Source organism: Grammomys surdaster, unplaced genomic scaffold (assembly GCF_004785775.1).
Source record: "Grammomys surdaster isolate TR1022 unplaced genomic scaffold, NIH_TR_1.0 223, whole genome shotgun sequence".
Taxonomy (NCBI): Eukaryota; Metazoa; Chordata; class Mammalia; order Rodentia; family Muridae; genus Grammomys; species Grammomys surdaster.
This window is the reverse complement of record NW_021604668.1, coordinates 1,071,399-1,078,872: the sequence shown is the minus strand read 5'-3', so window position 1 is coordinate 1,078,872 and position 7,474 is coordinate 1,071,399. Positions and strand designations below refer to the sequence as shown.

The following is a 7,474-nucleotide window of genomic DNA, read 5'->3' as shown; positions in this document are numbered from 1 at the left end:
AGCCACTATACCAACTGAGCTATCTCTCCAGCCCTGACAGGCTTCACTAAAATCTAGTAACTCCCCTACCCTTTGTGGAAGATCAGTTTTAGTCCGGTAGATTAGGACTTTCTGTTGGGTTTCAATATTCAAAAGACATTAAATGAAGTTGTAGGCTGTTTTACTGAATTATAAAGTTGTATACATAAGGTGATGAAGCCTGGATTCTTTCCCAGGGGCAGAACAGTCAAAATTTAATTGTGCCAGGATAGAAAACAATATGCAAGTTTAGATTCCTTGAATATGGCAAGAGGAGCATAAAGCACAAAATGTTTTTTTCCAGGTCTTATGTTCTGCACCATAAGTATACTGTAGTCCATATTTACTTCTGTCTTTGTGCTGTGGTGTATCTTTCTCTCATTCTCTCTCTCTCTCTCTCTCTCTCTCTCTCTTTTCTTTCTTTCTTTCTTTTTTTTTTCTTTTTTTTACAAATTAGACAGTAAGAACCTTAAGCCTGCACTTTTAATAAGTTTTTGGGTCAAATCCTCTGTGTTTTTAATACAGGGCTCAATTATAATCAGTACCTGTCACCTTTGCTGTTGGGAGGAGTAAAGAAGGAAGGAAACCAGGCAAAACTTAGAGGCTACTTAGTTAATTAACTGCAAAGGCAATCTATTGCTACATAATTAAAATCAAGGAGGCAAAGTTCAGGAAGAGCACAGCAGGCCTGGGGAGCCCAAATAGACTATCTGTTCTGTGTCTCACTAGTGCTTACCCTGGCTTCTCCTGCCAGGAACTCCGAAGAGTTGGGTCTCATTTCACAGAAAGTAATAAATATCTCTATTCTGCCTTCGGGAGGTCTAAAATGCCTTTCATTTCTCCAAAGAAAGAGGGTATAAATGCTACACATTTTTATACCAAGCAACTACAGTGATTAGCAAGGGAAATTCATTTTAAAAGATTAGAACTGTCACTGTTTTATAGCATAATAAATAAGAACTGAGATTCTTATTTATTTATAATCCAGAAGCCAGGTGTGGTGGTACGCACCTTTAATCCCAACACTTGAAAGACAGAAGGCAGATCTCCATGAGTTCAAGGTCAGCCTGGTCCACATAGCATGTACTAAGATTATATAGGGAGGTGCTGTCTCAAAAAAAAAAATTTAGCCAGGCAGTGGTGGTGCATGCCTTTAATCCCAGCACTTGGGAGACAGAGGCAGGCGGATTTCTGAGTTCGAGAGTTCCAGGCTAGCCTGGTCTACAGAGTGAGTTCCGGGACAGCCAGGGCTACACAGAAAAACCCTGTCTCGAAAAACCAAAAAAAAAATTTTTTTTTAAAAATCATAATTCATCAGTAAGAATATTTTTCCCATATAGACATCTCTATATTTATATATTAGATACAGGCATGGGGAGGTGGGGAGAGACACCAGCTTTCCACGGGCCCCACCTCCATATCCAATCACCCACACAGGGAAGCAGTAAGGGTGTTACATGTGGCAGCTTTAAGAGGGAGAGGGTTAGGCCTGGGCCTGGCTCCTCAGGGAAACTAGCTCTTGAGACTCAGGAACATTCTGTCAGGAAAAATAGGGTGGGGTTTCAACAAGATGAGTAGAGCAGAGCTTAGCCTGAGTCTCTACTCAGTGCCCTCCACCCTTAGGTAGCACAGATTCCAGGGTGGTCATAGGCTTTCCATTCCAGAACAGTCTGTCAGAGCTGGGGCTAGGGGTAGATAAAGATAGAGCAGCAGCGATCAGCTCTGGGCCTGCCTTACCACTCAGGCCCTGGGGAGATGGGGCAGGGGATTGGAGTGGGAGAAGCCTGCTTGAAGCAGGAGACTCCAGCAAAGTGAGAGAAGGTGGCCAGGCCTACTCTTGGTCCAGCCTGGGTGACTGGGGTTGAGTTGAGCAAAGTTTATTTTTTAACAATCTGCAGAAATGGAGAAGGTAGGAGTAGGACCAGGTCCAAAGGGACAAGGATGCCTGTTCTTGTTGGAGGGCCTCTGGTGCCCTTAGTTGGAAGCAGGCTGTCTCTCTCAGAAGATTAGCCCCTTCAGCCCTCCATGGGTAGATCCAGCTCCATGTCAAAGGTGAACAGCTAGCTCCTCAGTCACTGGCTCATCTGTCAGATCACAATACTGTTCAAAATAGGGGTGAGCCAGTGCTTCCTCTACTGTAATACACTTGTTCAGGTTGAAGGTTAACATCTGGTTCAGCAAGTTAAGAGCTTTGGAGTCAGATTTGGGAAAAAGCTTGGCCCAAGCCACCTTGGTTTTAGAGGGCGGAGACTGTAGGTGGTTTGGGGCCTTTGTATTACTGATACAATTAAGGTCCTCCTGGTTTGGGGAACCCAGGATACCTAGAATGTGGTTGAACTGGTCCAGGTAGTGCTTACAGGGGAAGATGGGCAGGTTGGAAAGCACCTCAGCCAGAATGCAGCCTATAAACCAGATGTCGATGGATGGGGCTGGGTACCAGTGTGTGGCCACGTCTCAGTCAGAAAGCCAATGTGGTCATGCTCAGGGTCCACAATCTGAGCCAGACCAAAATCACAGGTGAACAGATTGTAGGGCTTCAGGTCCTGGTGCAGCACATTGGCTGAGTGTATCTACTTGAGGCCCTGGAGGATCGGGTAGAGGGAGTAGCAGATGTGGTCATTGCTCAGCTGCTAGCTCTTAAGCAGCGTGTACAGGTCCATCTCCATGAGGTCCTGAACAACATAAACATCCCTCATGGCTTCCAGCGTGGGTGCTATGAGGATGTCTCGGATGCCTATGACATTCTCATGGCAGAATCGCAGCGTGATCTGAATTTCCCTCAGTGAGCGCTGACAGGCTTGATTCTTGAAGATCGACGATTACTGCAGCTGTGTGTAATGTTGACCCACGTCCAAAGGTTCTCCAGTCACCACCTCTTCTTCCCCCACCCCACCCCTGCATCCCCTGACCACTGGGCTGACACTAGCAGCTACTCTGGACTCCCTGCCCCTGCCTCCCGGAGCCACTGCCTTAGCCATCTCCCCAGTAAGAATGTTTTAATGGTGTGTTGGTAAAGCTTAAATACCAACCACACCTATGAGGGCCTGAAAGATTTACTTGATAGGCCATCTGCTGGTACAACTAAATCTTAAAAGTACAGAATTTTTTCTTGTTTTGATGGCTACCCTCACCTATAGCTTCATCTTTAGATCTCTTAACATTGTTACTATTATGTTGACATTTTAGCATCATCAGCTTTTTAGCATAAAAATTTTTATAAAATAATCATTATATTTTTACTTATGTGTTTAATTATCATTTGATTTTTCCCTTTTATTGAAAACAGGTTTTTTTCACATAATATATCGTAATTATGGTTTCTCCTCCCTCTAGTCCTCCCAGTTCCTCTTCCCGTCCCCTTCCATCCAGATCCACCCCCTTTCTGTATCTCATTAGAATACAAACAGATTTCGAAGGGATAATAATAAAACTAAAAAAAGTCTAATGAGATAAAACGAAAGCTAATACATCATAATTGAACAAAACCAACACAAGGGAAAGAGCCCAAGAGAAGCCACAGTAAACAGAGACACTCATTCACACACCCACAAATCCCATAAAAACACTTAACTTGGAAATATAATATAGCACAAAAGACTAGAAAAAAAAAGAGGGGAGGGCACAACGGGTGGTTTCCTACAGAGTTGAGGAAGTGGGTTTGAAGGAGAGAAAGGAAAGGTGAAAAGCCAGTTAGCCTACCTGCTTCCCTGGCCAAAGTAGCCTGTGCATTCCCAGGAGTTGGGAAGTGAGATACAGTGATCTGTAGCAGGAGAGAAGCTTGGAGGGGAGGATCTGTGTGATCTGATGGAGATAGGTGCAAGAGAGGAAGGAAGGGTACAACAGAGTGTCTGCTACAGAGCTGGAAATGAGACTGGGGTGTTGGGCTGCAGGGAGTAAAGGTAGAGATGGAAATCCGTAGTCTACCTGCTTTTCTGGGTGGCGGCCACTTCATTTTTAAAATAATAAAACTGATTATTTTTATCTATTTCTAAACATCTAGTTTTAATCTTCTCATTTGTCTACCAGGGAATGGGGCCATCACTCATTGGCAGACTACTTGTCTAGCATGTATAAGGCTCTAGGTTTAACTCTCAGCAAGCACACATACACACACACGCACTCATGCAAACATCTACAAAAACACACATATAGGTACACACACAGATGAGCACACACACATGTACAGGTACACACATATGCACACACATACAAATACATATGTGTGCACACACAGGTACACAAATGTATATACACATAAAAGTATGCACATATGCACACACATGTACAGGCACACATATGCACACATACACATATATAGGTATACAGCATGTGTGTGTACACACATCTTTAAAGTTTTGCATTTCAAACAACTTTTAGGTTCTTCATCTAGAAGACGATAAGGATTTTCCATTATTTTATATAAAGTCAATCATGAATGCTCTAAAGCTAAGTCACTTTCAGCAGAGATGAAAAAAGACTGGATTTCTCAATTTCTTTATTCAATATCTGTAGTTTATGATTACGACTGAAAACCTGGTATGTGTTGATTTGCACAAATCACCCACCTTTGAAGGTGCAATGATTTGGCCTGGTCACTGGGGATCCACTTAGCATCTTGGAAGAACCAATTAAATAAATGGGCCCTTGTGGCCCGAAGAAGCTAATGGAGCCGCGTCTTCAATAATAAAACATGCCATTTCCTTCTGACAAGATAGCAGTTAATTTCTAATCTGAAAAATAGGAGCTGCCAGCATTGGCTGTGTATTTCCTTTTGAATATGTGGCTGATGACTCAGAATTACAGTTTTTTAGCCAACTTACCTATATTCAGTTTTAAACTCTTCACTGAGTTGAGATGAAATGGAAAATGTGAAACACAGGTGTGTTTTGCAACATCGCCAATTCCCATCCCATAATGCCTTTACCCCTCTGCCATGTTTTTAAATGACTCTATATTAAAGAGTAGCAGCAATCCCTGCTTTTGGTCTTACTGCCAAGAACACTGCCAACTAATGTAAGCTTTAGAGTCTTTGGACTAAATTAGGGAGAACTAAATAAATTATTTGTTTTCTTTCAAAACTAAAATCAGGGTCAGGCATTGTGGCACACACCTTTAGTGCTCTGGAGGCAGAGGCAAAAAAGATCTCTATGAGTTCAAGACCAGCCTGGTCTGCATAGCAAGTTCCAGCCTAGCTAAATCCAAATTGTAAAACAAAATAAAAATAAGACTAAAATTATCATATGAATTACATTAAATCTGAAGATTATACTTGAACAACATTGTGTGTCTTTTTACACAACTGTTGTTTCATTCCTCCTATCTGTTTCATGGTCTTTGGGAGATGTCATCTCTGACTGTCCCATCCATGACATCATATATCCAACATCATCCCCTTCCCTCATCCACAGTTACAGATACCTGTGCAAACACACACACACACAGAGGGGACACAATTACTCTGAACATTGTTTCTTTATGATACTAACAAAAATATATCATCATCTTGTTTATCTGCTTCCTATCTTTCTTACAAAAATAAAATTTCAAGTTTCACAAGGGTAATAATCCATCTACCTTATACAGAGATGTTGCCAGGGTTTGCATAATATGGGACTCATGGAAGGCACAAGTATTTATTAAGTTGATGAGACAAACTGTCTTAGTCAGGGTTTCTATTCCTGCACAAAACATCATGACCAAGAAGCAAGTTGGGGAGGAAAGGGTTTATTCAACTTATACTTCCACATTGCTGTTCATCACCAAAGGAAGTCAGGAGTGGAACTCAAGCAGATCAGGAAGCAGGAGCTGAGGCCATGGAGGAATGTTACCTACTGGCTTGCTTTCCCTGGCTTGCTCAGCTTGCTTTCTTATAGAACCCAGGACTACCAGACCAGGGATGATATCACCCACAATGGGCCCTCCTCTCCTTGATCACTAATTGAGAAAATGCCTTACAGCTGGATCTCATGGAGGCGTTTCCTCAAGGGAGACACCTTTCTCTGTGATAACTCTAGCTTGTGTCAAGTTGACACACAAAACCAGCTAGTACACGAAACAAAATTTATCTATTATAAACTGAACATGCTATGTAAACAGTTCAAATCTTACAGTCTATGAGAAGCTCATGACAGCATTTCTGTGTAGATATGCATGTGTGACTATGACATTGTAATGAGCATTCATTGAAGACTTTTCTGCCTGTCAGACACTCTGTGTTATAAATGAGTGAATTAATGAATTAATCCTGGAATTCCAGTGTACTTCCATGGTTAGAAAAACCCAACAGAATTTTAAAAGTTAAACTGAGATCAAATAATATTGCCTCAATTTGGACTTAAAGTTTCTTAAGATGACATCATTAGGTACTGCCTTTATTTCTTTTCATGTACACTATGGTTTAAATGTGATCAGAAGCTGACAAGATGTGTGATTAGATATTTTGGGTTGTAATGGTGTAAATGGGTCATTGTCATTTGTCACTCATTTTTAATGTTAAAACTCTATAGTTATTTCAAATTCTTCTTAAAATGTTTTAAAAGTTACATTCCTTTATTTGTGGGTGTGCATATCTATGTGTATGTGTGCATGTGTATATATGTGTTTCATGTATATGTGTGTGTGCATGTGTGTGGGTATATGTGTGAATACATAGATGTAATATATTCGCATGTGTATATCTGTGTTTGAGGTGTGTGCATGTGTGTCTATGTACAAGAGTGCATTGTGCAAGTGTGTGTGTTTATGTGCATGTGCTTATATGTATGTATGTGTATACATGTGTGTAAGTTTATATATATGTATGTGTTTGTGCACATCTATATATGTGTGTGTATGTACATGTGTGTATGTGTGTTTCAGTGTATCTATATGTATGTGTATATATGTATGTACATGTAGGCCAGAGAACATCTTGTGGGAGTCAGTTGTTCTGTCTTTCCACCTTGTAGTTTCTAGAGATCACATTCAGGTCACTGGGTTTAGTGGCAAGAGCTGTTACCAGCTGAACCATATGACTGCTATATCTTCAAATTCTCAACAAACTATCATTTACTTGCAGAGAAAAATTCAAAACTGTCAGGATGCCATGGTACATTTAAAAATGTATGTAAACAATTATTGTAGGAGACGCCAAAATCACACCACTTTCTGTTCTAAAATGTCCTCAAGTGTATGAGATGTGATTTCATGGAACAGTGCACTAAGTAGAGTGCACTGGTTAATTTACCAACTCTCCAACTCAGTACCGAACTGATCAACAGCAAAACACACAGGTCCTTTGGCTATTTTATATAGTCTTATAAAAAAAATAAGGCTGAAAAACATTTCCATTGCCTTCCACATCTGCACCATTCTTTAAAGAGCAAGCACCCGGTTCTCACACTCACATAATTCTTCACAGAGACACATCTCTTCCAACCTATTTTTGTTTCCAATGAGGGCACAGCTGTCTTTCATT

At 41.0% G+C, this 7,474-nt stretch overlaps 1 pseudogene; it reads right to left on the bottom strand.

Moving 5' to 3' along the window:
* Window positions 1-2,033: 2,033 nt before the first annotated feature.
* On the bottom strand, window positions 2,034-2,996 carry LOC114625825 (annotated as a pseudogene).
* Between the last annotated feature and the right edge of the window lie 4,478 nt (window positions 2,997-7,474).